Below are 18,938 nucleotides of genomic sequence, written 5' to 3' on the forward strand. Positions count from 1 at the left end.
TTAATGTCTTTTTATTCCTTACAACAGACTATCTGGGTAGGAATTTTTATACTATATGGTGTTGAGAAATTTTTCCTGGATATTCCCATTTCTGCACATCTTGTTAGCAGAGACATTGACAACTTCAGGCTGTCTTTTCACAAATGTTTATATAGGGAAATGCTTTGGAAGATAGAGATAGTATCTTGTTTTAGACTAGAGTGTGAAGGATTTTACTAATAGAGTAAATACAATGTCTGCCTCTGGAGAAAAGGTTAGGAAAGTTTGCTTACAGCCACTATGACAGATCAGGACGCCCTAACCTTTGGATTCCCCAGTTGTAAGGAAAAACCATTATATCTGTGTCATCCTCCTGGGACTTGGGAGCAGAAGGTAACTTTGTAAGCATGAAATCCATAATGGATGGTGTGCTGTGAGTTATAGTGCCTCCTTGTCTCTGACTCGCAAATCTTGTCATATACCAGCATCCATGAAATTGTGGAAGGCTAATTAGGTAGCAAAAAGTATAAATTTTAAGCCATTTATAATCCTTGACAAATTATTGACTTTTTAACTATGATATTACACAAGGTGAGAAACTTTGAGACAGAACATAAAAAAAACTTATAAAACAAAAGGAAGTAACTTAAGGCAAGAAAGGGGCTAAATAATTTACTAATCACAATGACTAAGAAGCCTTATTAAGTAACAGAGAGACAATCTGGTTGAGGAACTAAAACCAGAGAAGCTGAACATAATAAAAAATGTAGTTAAAATTACAATTAAAAATTGCATGAGTGTATCAGTTATTCTGAGGACCTTTGTTGAATCCCACCTTATTTTCTGACAACCTTATTGTTATTATTTTTAAGAAAGTGTTTCATTAATTCTACAAGGTAGGGAAAAGTGTTACAGTCTCATTGAGAAAATTAGCTCAAGTCTATGGACTGCAATTCAGGTAGATGAGGGGTTGATCTTTAATTTGTTTGCTTTTAATAGATGGGAGAGAATCAGTGAATACAAGACAAAAAACTACATAGCCCAACTTAAATATTTGAAAGCAATTAAATCAGTTTTGTAAATGAGAAAGCCAAAGGGTTAATGCACCTTAGAAAATAGTATATTAAAATGGCAAGTTGACAAAATGATTCAGTAATTCAACTGCTAGCTATTCAGGAAGATAAAGTGTATTTCAAACTGGAAGGCCTATAGTCCACATTCCTCTGAAATTGCTGTTCTAAACTTTCTTCCTCAGACTATGTTGACATAGCATGAGCATATCTTAGAAATTCCATAGCAAGGTCTTAACTGACAGTGTAATTTCTCTTTCCCTGTTATACTTTCTTCAAGTCTGTATAATCTCTAAGGTCTATCTACACCATGGAATTCTGTAATAGTTTGGCGATTACAGTCAGGGAGGTGCTGGGGCTGGCTTACATCAGCTCATAAAAGCTAATTGTGTAAGTTCCCTACATTGTTTTGTGATTTCATGTTGGTAGTTTGAAGTTGGCTAGAGTGGGGGTATTTACACTATGGACATGGGCAGATGTTACAAATATGGGTTGATATTTTTTTTCACAGAGAACAGTTAGTAAAATATTTACTGGTATATTATTGATTCTAGCTTACAGCAACTTTGCTCCTAGACCAAATGTTGCAAACTCTTCTACTTTTAGGTATAGGGCAGATAAATGAAATGAGTGAAAAAAGTCAGTTATATTTAAAACTAACACCCAGTTTATAGTTCAGGAAGCGTGACAGATGATAGTGTTAGAGTTACTGTTCATATGAAGATTTACTATGGGAAGCCAGGTAATTATTGCCACGTGGAAATGCTGGCCATGTATAGCCACAATTTTGGTTATTATATGTTAGTTATTTGAAAACTTATAACATTATTTTTTATGTACTCAATGTATTTTTTCAGAAATCTAATATAATTTAATTTTATGTTCTTATTGAATTATAGTTGATAGACAATCTTATATTGGTTTCAGGTATACAACACAGTGGTTCAGCAGTTACCCATATTACTAAATCATCACCCCAACTAGTGCAGTTACTATCTGTCAACACAGGAAGATGTTACAGAATCATTGGCTGTATTCTCCATGCTGTACTATCATCCTTGTGACCAATTTATATTATGATTAAGAATTTTTGTCCCCTTTATTCCCTTTACTCTCCCCACCCACCCACCTCAACTCCTCCCTGTGGTAACCACCAATCAGTATAACATTATGTTTTGATATAGTTTCACACATAGTAGTTCAAGGAAATCCCATTACTTTTTAACCAAATTATCAGTTGTTTATATTTTGCCTTAATCTTTGTTATGAATCTGCAATTTAGGTATGTTTATATTTATTCTATGTAATCCACTATATTATATATTATTATATATGTGAATATTTATTAAATATATCATTTTATCATATATTGGTAGAATAATGTATGATTTTCTTTCTGAATCATTTAAGTTGGGGACACCAATTCCCATTACTCCTAAGTTTTTCATTATGTTATTCCTAAGAACAATAATATTATTATGTTACACTAATAGAACAGAAGGACATAAAAATGAAGGGATTTAACATCAATTCAATACCATTACCAGATCCAAAATCCATATTCCAGTTTCATCAATCATGATAATTATGTTCTTTATAGGGATATTTTTGTTGTTGTAAATTTGTTTTCTTTACTCTAGGATCCAGTTTAGTATCAAAAATAACATTTAGTTAATTTAGACTCCATTAATCTAGAAATATTCATTAGCACTTCTTGTCTTTTGCTGGACCATGACAGTCTTTAAAAATGCAGGCTTTTTCATTTTGAGAATGAATAACAACTTGTATCTGTTTGGTAGTTATGGCAGAAACAGCACTGAGTGACATTGTGTGGTGGTCATCAGGCCACTAGATTTATCCTATATTTCCTTACCTACTCTCATTGACTAGGTCTTGGAATACAATATATATACTTATAGGGGAAAAAAAACTATTCAGTGCTCTATGAAATGCTAGTTATAAAATTTTGTTCTCTTTTGTTAAAGCACTTTGCTAACTTGAAATTTGTGGAGATATTTACACCACAGATGTTGACAAATGCTGCAATATAAGGTTTTTTCCTCAGAGAACTGATAGTTAAATTCAGCCCACCAAACTGACTTGTTTTAGCCCCCCCACTAGCAAATGCAACTCACAGGAGAGTTTTTGTTGTGATTTATGCCTAATTGTCAACATCATTCATGAAATCTCATTTCTCAGGTGAATTTCATACACACACACACACACACACGTATACATACATATGAATATACAGGTGTATACATTATTATATATATATACACACACACATAATTTCTCAATGAAATAGTATAACTTTATTCCTGGAAAAAGTTATTATTAACATATTTAGAAGATTTGATTATGTATATAAAGAAGGGCATTTCTGGTAGTCTTGAAAGAACACTTCTCAGGCATATACTTTCTTACCCTGTGGGCAACAATTACAGACTTTAATTTGTATTCATGTTTTGTATTCAGATAGGATGCCACTTATTCCTGCCATTATTTGTTTTATTTTTTTCACCTTAAAGTATAGGAACTTTTCAACTTTTATCAAACATTTTTTTGACTAATTCTTTTTTTTGGAGGGAGAGAGGTAACAAGTATGATGGAAAATTTTATGTTTCCCTTGGTTCACTGAGATTGTGTTCATTACTCCTAAACTTTTTTTTCAGTTATATTTCTTCAGATTGATATTTCTATACTGTTATTAAACCCACCTAATGTATTTTTAATTTTAGATGTTTATTTTTTACTTCTAAAATCTGTTTGAATTTTCTTTACAGTTTCCCTTTCTTAAATTCTTCATCTGCTCATTTGTTAAAGTCATATTCCTTTTAAGTCCTCAGGAGTGTGTATAATAGCTGTGTCAAAGATAATCTATGCTAATTCCAACACCCTGCTATCTCAGGGTCAGTTTCTATGGGCTGCTTGTTTTCCTGCTAATGAGTTATATTTTCTAGCTTTATTGTCTTTCTAGTAAATTTTAATTCATACAGGATGCTCTTTTTACAGCCTATTATAATTATTTATGGTAAAAACACAAGTTTAGTACATTACTTCATGGTTAAATAAAGAATCCTACAATCTAGTTACTAGAGTTTTAAAATAAATTATGTTGGTAGTCAACCAATTTAAAATATTAGAACACCACACCCACCAATCCGGTGCAGTTAAATGAAATGTATCTATGAGCCAGATCTGGTAAGCTCCAATATGTGACTTCTATTATAAAGTTACTTTATTTCCCACACTGTTCTCCTTTGACACAGAGGGTGTGTCTATTATGAAATATACATATGCCAAAGATCACAGGTAAAACTATATAAACATGCATGTCATATAAATATATGAATCTTGTATATATTGTTTTCCTACCTGCAATACTGATACCTCATCACAGATGTTTAAATCTTTTTATACATTTCAAAGAAAAAATGCATTAGTAGTTCCTTTTAGATGGCTCTCAAATACTTTATGATACTAAAAACATATCAAATACCACATCAGTAAGGCAGGATGTGTTTAATATTTGCTGATAACAATGATGATAATTTTTTGATCAATTGTCTATTATGATTTGGCAGTTCTTGAAATGTATTGGATTTAGAACATTATTTAATTTTTTTTCTTACATTATCTTTGCAGCTCTTTCTATTCTTGTAATATGGAACAGAGACAATATTATTTTGGCAGTCTTTAATTTACAATCTTACATATTCCTCCACATACCCATCAGAAAAAACTCAAATGCTCTTACATAATTCAGCTCTAAGGATGGGGATATGTTTCTACTTAAGTTATCTGAGAGATTACCTCAATTACTTGCTTGTGCCAACCTTCAGAAGGGTCTGTGTTGGGATTTTAGCTCTTCTTCCTGCTCTGTATCCAGGTACCACATTGTTAATCAGCAGGAAATAAGACATTGTGGAAATATAGCAGAGGAGAGTGAAGGTTCAGAAAAACTCTGGGAACGGTTTTAGGCAGAGCTTGGTTTAGAAATAGCCATATTATAAATTTAAAAATTGGCTTAAGTTTAATAAGGGTTTATACCTTGGCTGAATTAATTGGATCTTGTCAACTATCTTCACTGAGTATTATTTTCTTATTTATAAAGTTTATGTAACTGTCCATTCTCTGTTACCATCACAGGCTTAAAATGAGAATGACACATAATTTGAATGCTATGAAAACTGAAACATGAATACAAATTAAAAAGTCTGTATTCGTTGCCTAGAGGATAAGAAAGTGTATGCCTGAGAAGTGTGCTTTCAAGACTGCCAGAAATGTTATCCTTTACACAAATATCAAATCTGCTAAATATGATAATAATCACTTTTCCAGAAATAAAGTTATACTATTTCATTGAAAAATTATGTGTGTGTATATATATATATATATAATGTATACACCTGTATAATTCATAAGTATGTATATATGTGTGTGTGTGTGTGTGTGTGTGTGTGTGTGTGTGTGTGTGTGTGTGTGTGTATGAAACTCACCTTAGAAATGAGATTTCATGACTGATGTTGACACTTAGGTATAAATAACAGCAAAAACTCTCCTGTGAGTTGCATTTGCTAGTGAGAGGGCTAAAACAAGTCAGTTTGGCGGGCTGAATTGCATGCAATTTGCTTCTATATTTGGGTTTTTGCCAACTCATGGGCCGTGGCTGTTCGCTTGGCCATATGACCAGGCAGAAGGGCAATGGAAAAAAGGCCTGTCAAAGGGATGCTCATGTGGGGCACAGCCTGATAAAATCACTATGAAAATTTAAGGATTGCACTAAAGTAGTACATGCCCATGAAGCATGAGTAATTACTAAGCATGAAACTATAAATATACCTTTAAATTTTTATGTCATAATTATTAAGGGACTTATGAGGTGAGTTTTGCCTCATCTCATCTGGCAAAATCACAATGTACAGTGAATGCAGCTATATTGTCTAGTCATCAATAGAACTCACTACAGAAAACTAAGTAATGTTACTTTATATGTAATCTTACCCTATATGAATGGGAGGACTGAAGGGGAGACACTTGCTAAGCCACTATTACTTGTGTCAGTCTGGACAAGCAAAATGGTTAAACCTAAAGTACCTTTCAAAGGTATAAAGTTTTGGATACAGATGGAAAGAAAGAGGATGAGGGAATAAATAAATGGGTTATGCAATAAGAGCAGTCCAATATTGATGCCTCAAAAGAGGTTCAGAGCAAGAGATATTCTCTTCTAGTCAATTATACTGAATTCCTAAAAGAATGAAAACATATGTTGTTGAGACTACTGCTTTTAGGATATGCCAAGATAAAATGGAAGCCTAGAAACCTGAGTGATACCACTCTGGGAGCTGTTTTAGTGAGACAACATAATGATGGACTAGACTAATTCTTAATGATTGAGTGGGACGGATTCTAGTACATGTGTATCATTTGACTCTAAAAATTCTTCAGGTTACGTCTACTGCCATACTCTTACTGGCCTAACACCGACATTATTGGTAAAATTATGATACTGATATTAATGACCAAATATATTGGGAAATTGAAGAAGGACTCCTGACAATGTAATACTGATGGAAAATGACTGGCTAAAGAACAGGATTTAGCTAAATATCCACTCACTTGTAGGCTAAATTGTTCTGAACAAGTTTATCATAAGATAAATAATGGTAGATCAGGGGATAAAAATATGAAAATGTATGCAGTGGTTTTATAATATAGATTGTTTCTCTAGATCTATTTCTACTGCACACCAGCTCAATCAAATGTTAGGCACATTCATCATATTATAGTTGTGTCTGTTGTATAAATTCTGTACTAAAGTAGATGCTGTAGGGAAGCCCCATCACCACCACCTTTTATGAGAACAGCTGTCCACTGCTTCACCCCAGATATGTCTGGCCTTGAGAAATCTGAAAACACAGCATGTTGTACCCATGAGTAAGGAGTTAGATAAAGGCCTTGAAGGCCAGACGCCCAGCCATGAAGGCCACACGCATGCGCGTCTTCAATACTTCTGTAACCATGAATTAGCACGGTAGCAGTGTAAGTACAGCTTTGTGCAGAATAGAGTGGCCTCTTTTGAGCACCCTCCATGATGACTCCCACTGCCTTCTTTGCTCTTCATGTTGCCCCAAAAACTCAACTGCAACCCCAGACCCCTACAGATGCCCAGGTAAATATGGTTGTTTTGCTACAAGAGGGACTTAGTCAATGCTCCGAGGGTAGCCTGTGAAGTCAAGAGTTTAACTTTGCACAAAAAGAGGGCTAGCCTTTGTTCTCTTTTTCTGGGAGGTAATCTTTGTTTGCCTTGGGCCCATGGCCTGGCCACACAGTAGCAATGTGACTTATGTGGGGGCTAGCTGTGCCAGAAAAATCAAGATGTGATTTAGGGTCAGGGCTTTGGATCACCTGGGTATTGGTCAACCTGGAGACTGAGATCAACCATAAGATCAATTAGTCAGTCATGTCTACATAATGGAGCCATGGTAAACCTGAATACCAAGGCTCATGTAAGCTTGCCTGGTTGCTGATACTCTGTGCATGCTATCATACGTGAATGGTGGAAGAGGACTGTGTTTAGTAGTTCTCTTGGACTCCCCTTACGCTGTTCTTCCCTTCGCTGATTTTAATATTAAAGTTGTTATCATCTGGGATTTCCAAGTGAAATGCAGGTAAATGGTAATACATGTAAATGTAGGTAAGTAGTATTGAGTCAAGGGGAAAAAAATACAAAAACTTAGTGAGATATGTGAAATTTATTAAAATTTTACATGATAAGTTTATCCAAATAAGTGGCCCAAATAGTTGGTGTATTTTTAAAAAGTTAGAAAAGATGCAAGAAAATTAAGTATTAATGCTTTTGCTAGAAACTGATATATAAAAATATAATTTGAGATCTTAAAGTGAGAGAAACATGTAAATAAACATACAACTACATTGAATCTTTCTCCACTACCATAATTCAGTTCACCAACTCTCCTGATAAAGAACTAGAAATTAATGATGTCAAATTTCCTCAGACTTAGAATGTATTTAACCTTGTCTGAAATAATAATTATGTTTATTATGTGGAAGGAAAGGCACATATTTTATTCATCTTTATATTTGAAGGCCCTCTTCCCTAATCTTTTATTTCCAAAGACTATTAAAGGGGATATTATATTGACTACCAGTTTAATTTTACATATAGTTTAGCAGAGATCTTGAGATAGTAGGGCGAATTTGTGCCCTTGACTCTTAATTACTAGGTGAGTTTTTAAAATTTATTTACTTATTTCTAAACCAGCCAAGAACTACAGCATCATCTCCAAATCCTTTTTTTACTCTCCTTAACAAATAATCATATTTTCTATTAGATTATTTTTTCAAGAAGTTCTCCAACTTTTCAGATATAATAGATTAGAACCAGAATTTTGAAACACAATCTGTCATGTTGAAATTATCCAATTAAAATAATAAAGACACTGCTAGGTTTGATTCATTTGACTTCAGGGAAATAGAGTTGAAAGAGGAAAAAGAAATAAGCTTGAAAATAAATTTGGATCTTGAAAGCACAATTTCCCAGCCAAATTGAGAGAATCTTGCTTGACATTAAAGTCAGATCAAACTCTAAACTTGATTTCATTTAAATTGATTTGATTTGAACCTGAAAGTTCAGCTGAGTTCCACCTGATAGAGACTTCCAAATTAATGACATTTAGCCAAGTATACTGCATGGAATTGAATGCAGAAACTATCATGTATTCATTTAAGAAATACGCTAAAATAGGAAAGATTCCATTGTACAGAATGAAATGCAATGACCCAAGAATCTTTCCATCAGTATTGTTGCCAAGTCTGACACTAACTTATAAAATATAAAATACATTTTGTTTCTTTTAGTCACAGGATCCTAACACACATACATACTGTCTTGCCAATGGGTTTCAGCCCCTGCTATGGATTCAATGTGTCCAAAGAAATTGACAGTAAAATGTTCTTTGGGGTGAAAGAGTTTATTACCTGGCTTGTTCTCCCAGCGGTAGGTAGAGCACTAGAGTCTTTGCCTCCGCCCAGAGCACTGGGCTGAGCTCTGTATATAGTGCAATAGTAGCTTATATTATTAGAAGCGGTAGCCTAGCAACAGGCCAGCTACATCATCAGGTGGTTTAAGTTCAGTGAGGATCCTGACCATAGGATCCGCAACTTCTCCACACATACACTCAACAGAGGTACGGGGCAGAAGAGAAAAATTTGAAGGAGATCAATTTTATCGAATATTTTTTAGAAGTATATGACACTTTTACAAACAGATAACCTCCAGATTCAAAGACTAAAACTCAAGTGGCTTAAAGGCAACATTATTTGATCCATGTTGGTAAGTCAGTCATCTTCACTGAAATCCAAGTGACAGGTAGGTTATGAGGTATACTGGTGTTCCTAAAGATATAGAAATGGAAATTCCCTCCTTAATGCTGAAGGATAAGCTCCAAAAGTAGTCTCTGGCTTAAAAACCAGGGAAGCAACTAAGTAATACTAAAAACCCTTATCACCTTCCATGATAAATAGCAATGATTCAGTATACGTTGCATGTTAAGACTGCTTGTTGATGAGGAGTGACAGACACTAAAAAGGAACTATCCCAGAACAACTGGGACAACACAGTGTTTTCTTAACTTGCCTGAAGGTACAAAATCACCAGGAAGTAAGTATTTGATAAAGCAGAGCATACATAGCCCTTCATCTGAAGGTTCTGATTCAGTAATCCACAGACAGAGACTGGAGTAGGAAATTGGTATTATTTGTTCCAAGTGATGCTTATCATCAGGGAGCTTGGAAAATTAAGGGGTCAGGAATTCCATGAGGTTTGGAATTAGGCTCACAAACTCCAGTTGTTTTATGGCTGTTAAAAGAGTGGGCTCTGGAATCAGACTGGTTTTGGATCCCAACCGTGCTCACTTATCAGTTATTTGAAGTCGGGGCTAGTTTAAAGAGATATTTTGTTTATAAAGCTTTAAAAATAATTTCTAAGATAGAAATCCCTCAATAAATGCTAATACCATATTTTGTGGAACCTAAACCAGATACACAATCATTTTAATTTATGACCAGGGTACTGCCTATTAAGCTATGACCCAATGGTAAGATTGCACCAACTGTAAAACTCCAATGGTAATATTGCATCCACTATAAAACTCATATAAATCTTAGAAATTTTAAAATGTGAAAACAGAAAAGTGTATCTTAGGAGAAACAAAATAATACAACTAAAGAATCCCAAGAATGAAAATAAATGGTCCTTTCAATGATTATGAATTTCTAGTTTTAAAGCCCTGTTTCAAATATTCCTTATCTTTTTTATATATTTATTCACACTATACATTGATGTTTATTTCTTAATCATTAAAAACAACACATTTTATTGTGAGTAAATGGAAGTTCCTGTGGCCAGAGTCTTCACCTGACCCTAAACTATTTGATGATGTAACTAGCCTGCTAGGCTACTGCTCCCACACCTGTAGACAATAAGCTATTATTGACTGAGTCACTATATAAAGAGCTCTGCCCAGTGCTCTGGGCAGAGGCAGAGACAGAGGAGGATTATGGACCTGCAGACTGCTGGTTGCAGACGTGATCTTAGTGCTAGACCTGCCTTGAGACTAAAGTTTGGGTATAAACCCTTGTGGATAAAGTGAAGGTTTCTATGGCCAGGATTCTCACCTGGCCCTAGTTAGCTAGCTCACTACACACATGTGGGCAATATGTTGCTATTGACTCTGTGTAAAGAACTCCACCCAGTGCTCTGGTCGACACAGTGGCACAGCTGCAGAGCTGGAGAGGCTGCTGGAGAACAGAGACTGGAGTGGTAGCAGCACCAAGAACAGAGATTGAGATGGCTGCGGGGACAGAGAGGGCCTGAGGCAGAGACCAGCTTGCTGCATGCAGACTTGCTCTGAGTGGATGGGATTCTAGTGACTGACCTACCACCGTGGGAATAAAGGTGGGTATAAACCCTTTAACCCCAAGAACGTTCCACTGTCATTTTTTGGTTTCATTGAGTCCATAGTGATCTTGTCTGGGACTGAAACCCATTCGCAAGACAACCCTTTTACCCCAAGAATGTTCAGTTGTCATTTCTTAGTCTCACTGAATCAATAATGAACTTGCCCAAGGCTGAAATCCTCAGGCAAGACGTTATATAATTCTGTATCTCAAGATCACCCTCAAGTTTGATAATATTCTAAGAATATTCACAGGTCTCAGGATATAGTTACATTTATGGCTACAAATTATTATAGTGAAAAGATAGAAATAAAAATCAGCAAAAGGGAAACATTGTATGGGGTGAAACCAGGAAACCCGGATCAAGTTTTCAAGTGTCCTCTCACAGTTTAGTCTCAGAACATGGTTAGTTCCTCGAAGAACAAGCTGTGACAATCCAGGTGAAATGTATAAAATTGAAAAAAATATGTACAGGCCTAAATGTCCAACAGTAGAAGCTAAAAAGAATTACACAGTGGAATTCTATGATTCAATTAAAGTGAAAGGCTAGACCTACATTTACAAATTTGTACTTTGAAACAGTAGGATTAGTAAGTTAGGAAACATTCCATGTTTTTATATATTTTTATTTTAATGGTGTGTATTTTACCTGAGAAACTCATAACAGACTCATGTTTTAAGATTCTGATTATAGGCTGGTCATATAGGCATTGTTTATGTTGCACATATAGAGATTCCACACTCCAGGAGGAAAGCTGGCATTTAGGTAAAAAAATCCCACATTGTTTGAACAAACAATTTAAGCGAAATTAACCATTCTTATTAGGAAGTGATGGGAACACTTCTGAAATCAGTTTCCTGTAAGCCAAAGATCCATCTTGCATGCGTGCCTTTCTAATGATGCATTCTCAAACTTTTTATGTTAACTCGTTTCTGCACCATCTCCTATGAAGATTTCAGTATCTGACTCCTCTGGGGTTTCCGTTGTTACTGTTTCTGCTAATACTTTTTCATGGTCGCTTGTTTCATCATACGTCTTTTTTTTTTTTAACTGAAGTATCATTGATAGATAATCTTATATTGATTTCAAGTATACAACATAGTGTTTCAACAGTTACCATACTGTAAAACCCTCACCCCAACTAGTGCAGTTACTATCTGTGAACATAAAAAGATGTTACAGAATCATTGGCTATATTCTCCATGCTGTACTACCATCCCTGTGACCAATTTATAGTATGATTGAGTCATCATATGTCTTAGGGTTTTTAATTTGTCTGATCTTAATCATGGAAATCCTGGGACTTGTGGATTGAGAGCACTTTCCTCCAAAAGAGTCCGGAGGCAGGAACCTGAGCACAGCAGGAGCTGGGTGGGCACCATGGCTGGATCACCACCACCAAGGCAGTGAAGCGCAAGATCTAGGTTCTACAGCAGTAGGCTGAGCACCTCCAGTGGGAAGTGGTGGGAGAAAGGCGGCCTGGGAACAGGCTGAGACTGAGGTGGCCTCCTTGAACTGGAGGATCTAGCTGGTTGAAGAGGAACTGGGCCACACTTAGGAGCACCTGGCCAGTGCCCTGCAAAAGGTGGAGGAAGCTGCTGCTGAGAGTGAGAAAGGTGTGAAGGTTATTGAAAACCAAGCTTTAAAAGATGAAGAAAAGATGGAAATCCAGTTCAAAGAAGCTAAGCACATCGCAGGAGAGGCAGATTGGAAGTATGAAGAGGTGGCTCGGAAACTGGTGATAACTGAAGGGGCCTTGGCACACACACAGAGGACGCAGCTGAGCTGGCAGAGTCCTGTTGCCGAGAGATGGGTGGGCGGATCAGAGCGCCCTGAAGTGTCTGACGGCTGCTGAAGAACAGTATTCTCAAAAAGAAGACACATGTGAGGAAGAGATAAAGATTCTTACTGATAAACTTAGGAGGCAGAGACCCATGCTGAGTTTGCTGAGAGATCTGTAGCCAAGCTGGGAAAGACATGGATGATTTGGAAATTAAGCTGAAATGAACCAGGGAGGAGCACCTGTGTGCACAAAGGATGGTGTACCAGACTCTGATTGACCGAATGAGATGTACAGCACCCCCGTCCTGCCCTGCCCTGTCGTTGCTCCTCCCACTGACTCTGCCTCCGCCTGGATGCCAGCCTGCTGGAGGCTGATCTTTAACCTGAGGGCTGATCTTTAACTGGAAAGCTCCTTTCTCCTTTTATCACCTCTCCCACCCTGACCCCTTTGTCTTTTTCACCAAACTGTCTCTGCCTCTCCTCAGAGATTCCAGCTGGGCTAGAGGCTGGGCACCTTTGGGAACAATATTTAAGGGAATATATGCATAATGCAAAATGTCTTTAAAAGCATGTTTTGATGTACACATTTCGTAATTACCTTTGTTGTTGATGTAGCAACCATATGTAAAACATTCTAAATAATTCCGCAGCTCTGAAACAGCAGTCTCATCCCTTTCTCACATTTGGAAGGTCACTTTTCAACTTAATGCATCTTGCCCTCTCCATAGAAGAGGAAAAGAGGTATGGTTCTGCTTACTGAAAGGAAACCGAATCCAGAGGAAGTTCCATTTTGGGGAATCTCATTGCTCTGTATAAAGTAACAGCCTAACTAGAAAGGGATTCCAGGAGAAGTTAGCAAAAAAATAAAAGTTCAGGTTTTCAGCTTTAAGGTACCTTTGGGCAACTTTTTAATTTTTTTATTAATTTTTCTTTACAAGTGACTGAACAAATTATGATGGTGAGACCTCTGAGACCAAATCCTTGGCCTTTCTCTCTACGTGCTTCCCAACCACTCACAGATTGGATCATGTGCCCTTTATGTTGAAGTGACCACCGTTTTGCTCTCCTGCTTCCTTGAAAAGAAAATTATGTTTTTGCCACTGATTTAGCCATATAAAACTCATTTCATCACCCTTTTCTGGGTCTGAAGCTGATGTCTCTAAAAGTGCCACCTTGTGCTTTGTATCAAGTAGTGCTAGAAAAATCTTGAATAGCCTATGTACAAAAGTCTTTTTAAATTTAATATTATTTTGAAACTTTGCTTCTTTGGGGTTGTGGTACACTGGCCACTCCACCTGGCAGGGAGAGCTCTCAACAGTCTGCGGGTTGGCAGTGTGCCAATCTTTTAAAGTTTGTTTCCCTGCCAATGCTCCCTTTTGAGTGAGGTTTCTGTGAAATCTGTTAGGTATGCATCCCGCAGCTTATTGGCTTAAGATGTGCTCTCCTTTGGTGTGGTCTCTTTGGGGACGATTGGGAGGAGGAGAAACCAATAGTGAAGCTGTTTTGATACTGAAAATTGACATGTCTTTTTGAAGTAAAGAACCAGTCCCTCCAAAAAAAAATAAGAGTTTGGATATATTTCTTCCAGGAAATTGAGGATGCTACTAAATTTGGCATTTAGTATATACAGTTGGTATTTAAGACAACCACAAATTCAAGTAAGAGATAAAATATGGTTAAAATTTCTGGAGACCTACATTGTTTTCTTCTGGACAGAGTCAATAGACAAATATTTCCCATTTGCATGATTTATTAGTACATACATGCTTTTTTGTCCATGTTTGACTTAGCATGTCTTCACAATTCCATCTTTGTGGAATGGAGACCAGTTCCACCATCGCCACTTTGTAGGACTTAAGGCCTTTGTTTCACTTTCTCTGTTGGCACTAGAAGACCTGGTGTTCTGGGTGCCTGATAATAGCAGATGCCCCAGGTAACCTTGTTCAGTGATTGGAACTACCCACTCTTACTTCACTTCATTCTTAGTTTTTGGACCTCAGAGATTTCACATACTTTTTCATCATTTATTCAGGTAGGAATTTTTTTTAGTAAAAGCGTTTGGGAAGTCTGGTCCCCATACCTTGTGAAAAGCATAAATGTTGGAGTCATTTCTCAATTCAGTTGTCCTATCTATTTTTCATTTTGTAAGAATCTGCCTTATTTTTCATAATATTCTGCTTTAAATTCTTTTGGATTTAAATATTTTTCCTTTAATAAAATTTATTTTTCCTAATATTAGGGCATTTTCATTATTTCTTAATTAATAATAAATATATTTATGGTTTTACATTTTATTTTAAGTGTTGGTTTTGCCACATATTAAATTTTGATGGGCAGCATGCTAGATGTGCCTTTTCCTGCACTCTGTTCTTTTCTTCTTCTGAGAGCGAGAGGAGGAAAAAAAAAAAGAGAAAAAACCTTCACACCTCTTTTTTAAGAATCTGCTCATATATCCCATATTCTGTGAATAATAGGGAAAGCTGGGGAAAAATTATTGACTATTGTCTACATTCCTTATTACATGTCCAATTTTTTTTCTGAGTTCTTAATTGCGTTAGTTTATTTTATATTTTATTGAAATATAGTTATACAGTATTAATATTGGTTTCAGATGTACAGCATTGTGATTCAACAATTATATACATTACTAAATGCTCATCACAATAGGTGTAGTTACCATCTGTCAACATACAAAGATACTGCAACATTATTGACTATGTTCCCAATACTGTACTTTTCATCCATATGACTAATTTATTTTATAATTGAAAGTTTGTACCTCTTTATTCCTTCTCCTGTTTCGTTTGTCCCCTTTCCCCCTCCCCAATAGTAATCACCAATTTGTTCTCTGTGTTTATTAGCGTTTTTTCCATTTTGTTGGTTCATTTGTTTTTTAGATTCCACATATAACTGAAATAATATTATATTTTTCTTTCTCTGACTTACTTAACTTGGGATAATACTCTCTATGTCCATCCATGTGGTCAAAGATGGCAAAACTTGAACTCTATATTACTCTTTCCTAATACTCGCTTCTGAAGAATATTGTATTTTTACATTTTTGTGTTTATGTAACATCTGTCCCTTGTGATATGGTAACTCATGAATTTTCAAAATTGAACTTGTAAGAATTCAGTAAACATTTTTGAGTGCCTGAATGAATAAAGAAATTAATGAATACATGAATGGTTTAGAAAGTTTCATTCCATTGGAGAAAGATAGGAGAAATATTTTGTTTCAGAAATGTCAATGAAATTTTATTTTTCTTCTCTATTTGTAGAACTTGTTCAGTGATCTCCTGATTTAAACCTGCAGACTCAATCATAAAACACGTTTGCTTAGACCTGAATCTAGTAGATTGGCTATACGTAATTGTGGAAAAGACTTGTTAAAATTTAGAGCATAAATGATGTGCTAGACTTTTTTTATCTCCAAGACAAAAGTTAATGTATATAAAGCTTAAGTAACAAAAAAATAAAGAGCCAGAAATTTATGTCTAGCTGTTGATCATATACCTTGTAGTGAAGAAAGAGAAAGAGTTAAAAACCTATATAATATGTAACTTGAGCATCAGGCAGCAGGACACACCAATTTTACATGTAGGTAACTTGTGATATTCAAGGGATTCATGAGAGCTGAAAGGAAGGCCCAATAACGGGGAAAGAAAGGAAAAGGGATTTGATGTGCGTGATCTTACAAGAATATAGGGATTGTAATGCTACCTCTTAGGGGCTGATGTGTACCAAAGACAAAATATTTAAAGTACATAAATATAAATACTGTAAAAAAATAAACTCTATCAATTGTCAGTCTTACAAAACTTGCAAATCTGTATCAACAGAGTATCAGGCACTATTGTCACATTAAACAACATGAAATCAACATCATAAGTATATATAAAGGAATGAATCTTCCCTTTTCTCAGTATTTGATAAGATTTCTGTAGACAGAGTTCATCTTTCATCCCGGTAAATATATGCTGTGAAAACTCTCCAACTTTAGGGCTCATTAATCTGTTTGTTGATACACAGTAGTGAATGCAAATTATATCAAGTTGGGTGGAAATCTGTTTCTTGTGTATTCTTGAAAATACTACTAGATTATAAAGCACACCATATTTTAAAAGCTTGGACTAGGGAAATACAGAAGCCAGGGTTCAAATTTTAACTCTATGATTTATTAGTTTTTTGACCTTGAGAATTCATTGAACTTCTCTAAGCTTCAGCTTTCCCATATGGGAAACTCATGATGTAATGATAAAAATGAAATTAGATTAATTCTAAAATATTACTTAGACTAAGTACTTTATTTCAGATCTTTTTATTTTTTTCAGTTATTTAGAAATATCCATTTCCTGTTTAACATACAAAGCACTTCTATATGAGTCTATTACTGTTCCCATTTTAAGAGAGAAAGCTCTAAGGACAGATTGTTCAACAGTATTGGTTTAATTATGAACAAACAGTGGAGCCAACATCTTCCTGTAAATATTCTGACTCCAAATCCCATAATTTATGAAATGATCATTACAGTTTTATGCTTTACCACACTAAACCTTAGCAACAAGTGAGTAAAAAATAAAGAGGGTTACAGTCCATCTGATGTTTTCTGCACATTTTGTTTTTTCGTTTCTCTTTCTCCATTTTCAAGGAGAGGATAGTGAAGCATATGGAAAAAAATATTTCATTTTTTGTTGCTTTTTCTAAAATTTTCTCTTAAAGAGTCAAGTACATAGTCACTAATGGTCTAGTATCTTTTAGTACTGAAAATGGAGATTTTGTTTCACTGTCCTTTTTTTTTGTCCCACACATTGGTGATTTGTAATTCCCTTGATAGGTTGGAAAATTTCATGTTCTGGTTACTCAGACCAGATTCTCTGTGTCAAATCTTTGAGAATGTTGTTTGTGTAATCTGTTTATTTAAAAAGCTCCCAAGTGAATATGATGATAAGTTAGTTTAAAAGCCACTGATAATTCTAATCTTTCTATTTAAAATAAATGTCTTAAACTGGATCTAGATGATCTCCAAGATTATTTTCAAATAAAAACTTCTGAAATCATCACGTTAGAACTAAAGAGAATCTCAACCTCTTTACCCTTTGGTTTACAAATATACTTACTAGGTAAATAGTATTATTTGGCAGTGTCTTAGGGTTCACTATTATGTGTGGAATAGAGGCTAATGGCGAAGGCCTTAAGTTTCTTCATGGGAATAACTTTACTTTGATCTTATATATAAAAATGCTATAAAAATATACTGGTCAAGTGTGACAAGAGCAATGTCTTCTGTCTCCTTTTCCCCTGACCCTAGCCTTTTTCTTTTTCTAAAACATAGTGCCAGGAATAATTGAGAAAGTGGTGGTCTACCTGGAATCTTTGAAAATGTGCTATATAAAAGTTGATCTGGTTGTTTATGCATAAAGGCTGCCTCAGGTTTTTTGAGATTCTGATTCTTTCTTTTTCTTTTCAAGTAATTTTATGATTCTGAGAAGTAAAAATACAAAGACAAATTTCTTTCCCTTAAAGAAATGAACAAAATATCACTGAGTTATAGGCCAGAGGTCAAAAACCAGTTATCTTTTAAGAATTGGTCATGGGCCTGAATTAAATGAATATGAGGTCCCTCATGGCAAATAGTAACTATGAGTCAGCCCCAGAGACTTGGAGGTGTGGGTATAATGCTCAAGCAAACGTCCCCTCTGAATTTTGCATTGCTGTAGAGGGAATCATACAGATGCCCTTGTCACTCTGTGCCTCTTGTCATTTGTAAAAAGTTTTTCAGTTATCACTACTAAGAAATAAATCAAATGGTGTTGTATTGTGCCATCACAAATAATTTCAGCTTTATACATAAAGTTTATGAAATTTTTACAGACTTATTTTCAAGTCATGCAGTCTGCAACAATGCATGTCTTACTAAATTATACAATACTTCCTATGTCTCTGATGGAAGGACTAAATTTATCTCATTTATTTTCACACTGTGATAAGCAGCTTGCCAGTAGTATTTAATCTTCATAGTAAGCTTTATAACAGAGTTATGATTGTGATATGCTTCATCATTATCACCATAATATCCATTTTCAAGGGGAGGATAGTGAAGCATATGGAAGTTGACTAGCC

The 18,938-nt window shown here is 35.4% G+C and overlaps 1 pseudogene; it reads left to right on the top strand.

The window, feature by feature from the left end:
* Positions 1-6,985: 6,985 nt before the first annotated feature.
* LOC118935096 (tropomyosin alpha-3 chain-like) lies at positions 6,986-18,236 on the top strand (annotated as a pseudogene).
* The last annotated feature ends 702 nt before the right edge of the window (positions 18,237-18,938 follow it).

Source organism: Manis pentadactyla, chromosome 2 (assembly GCF_030020395.1).
Source record: "Manis pentadactyla isolate mManPen7 chromosome 2, mManPen7.hap1, whole genome shotgun sequence".
Taxonomy (NCBI): Eukaryota; Metazoa; Chordata; class Mammalia; order Pholidota; family Manidae; genus Manis; species Manis pentadactyla.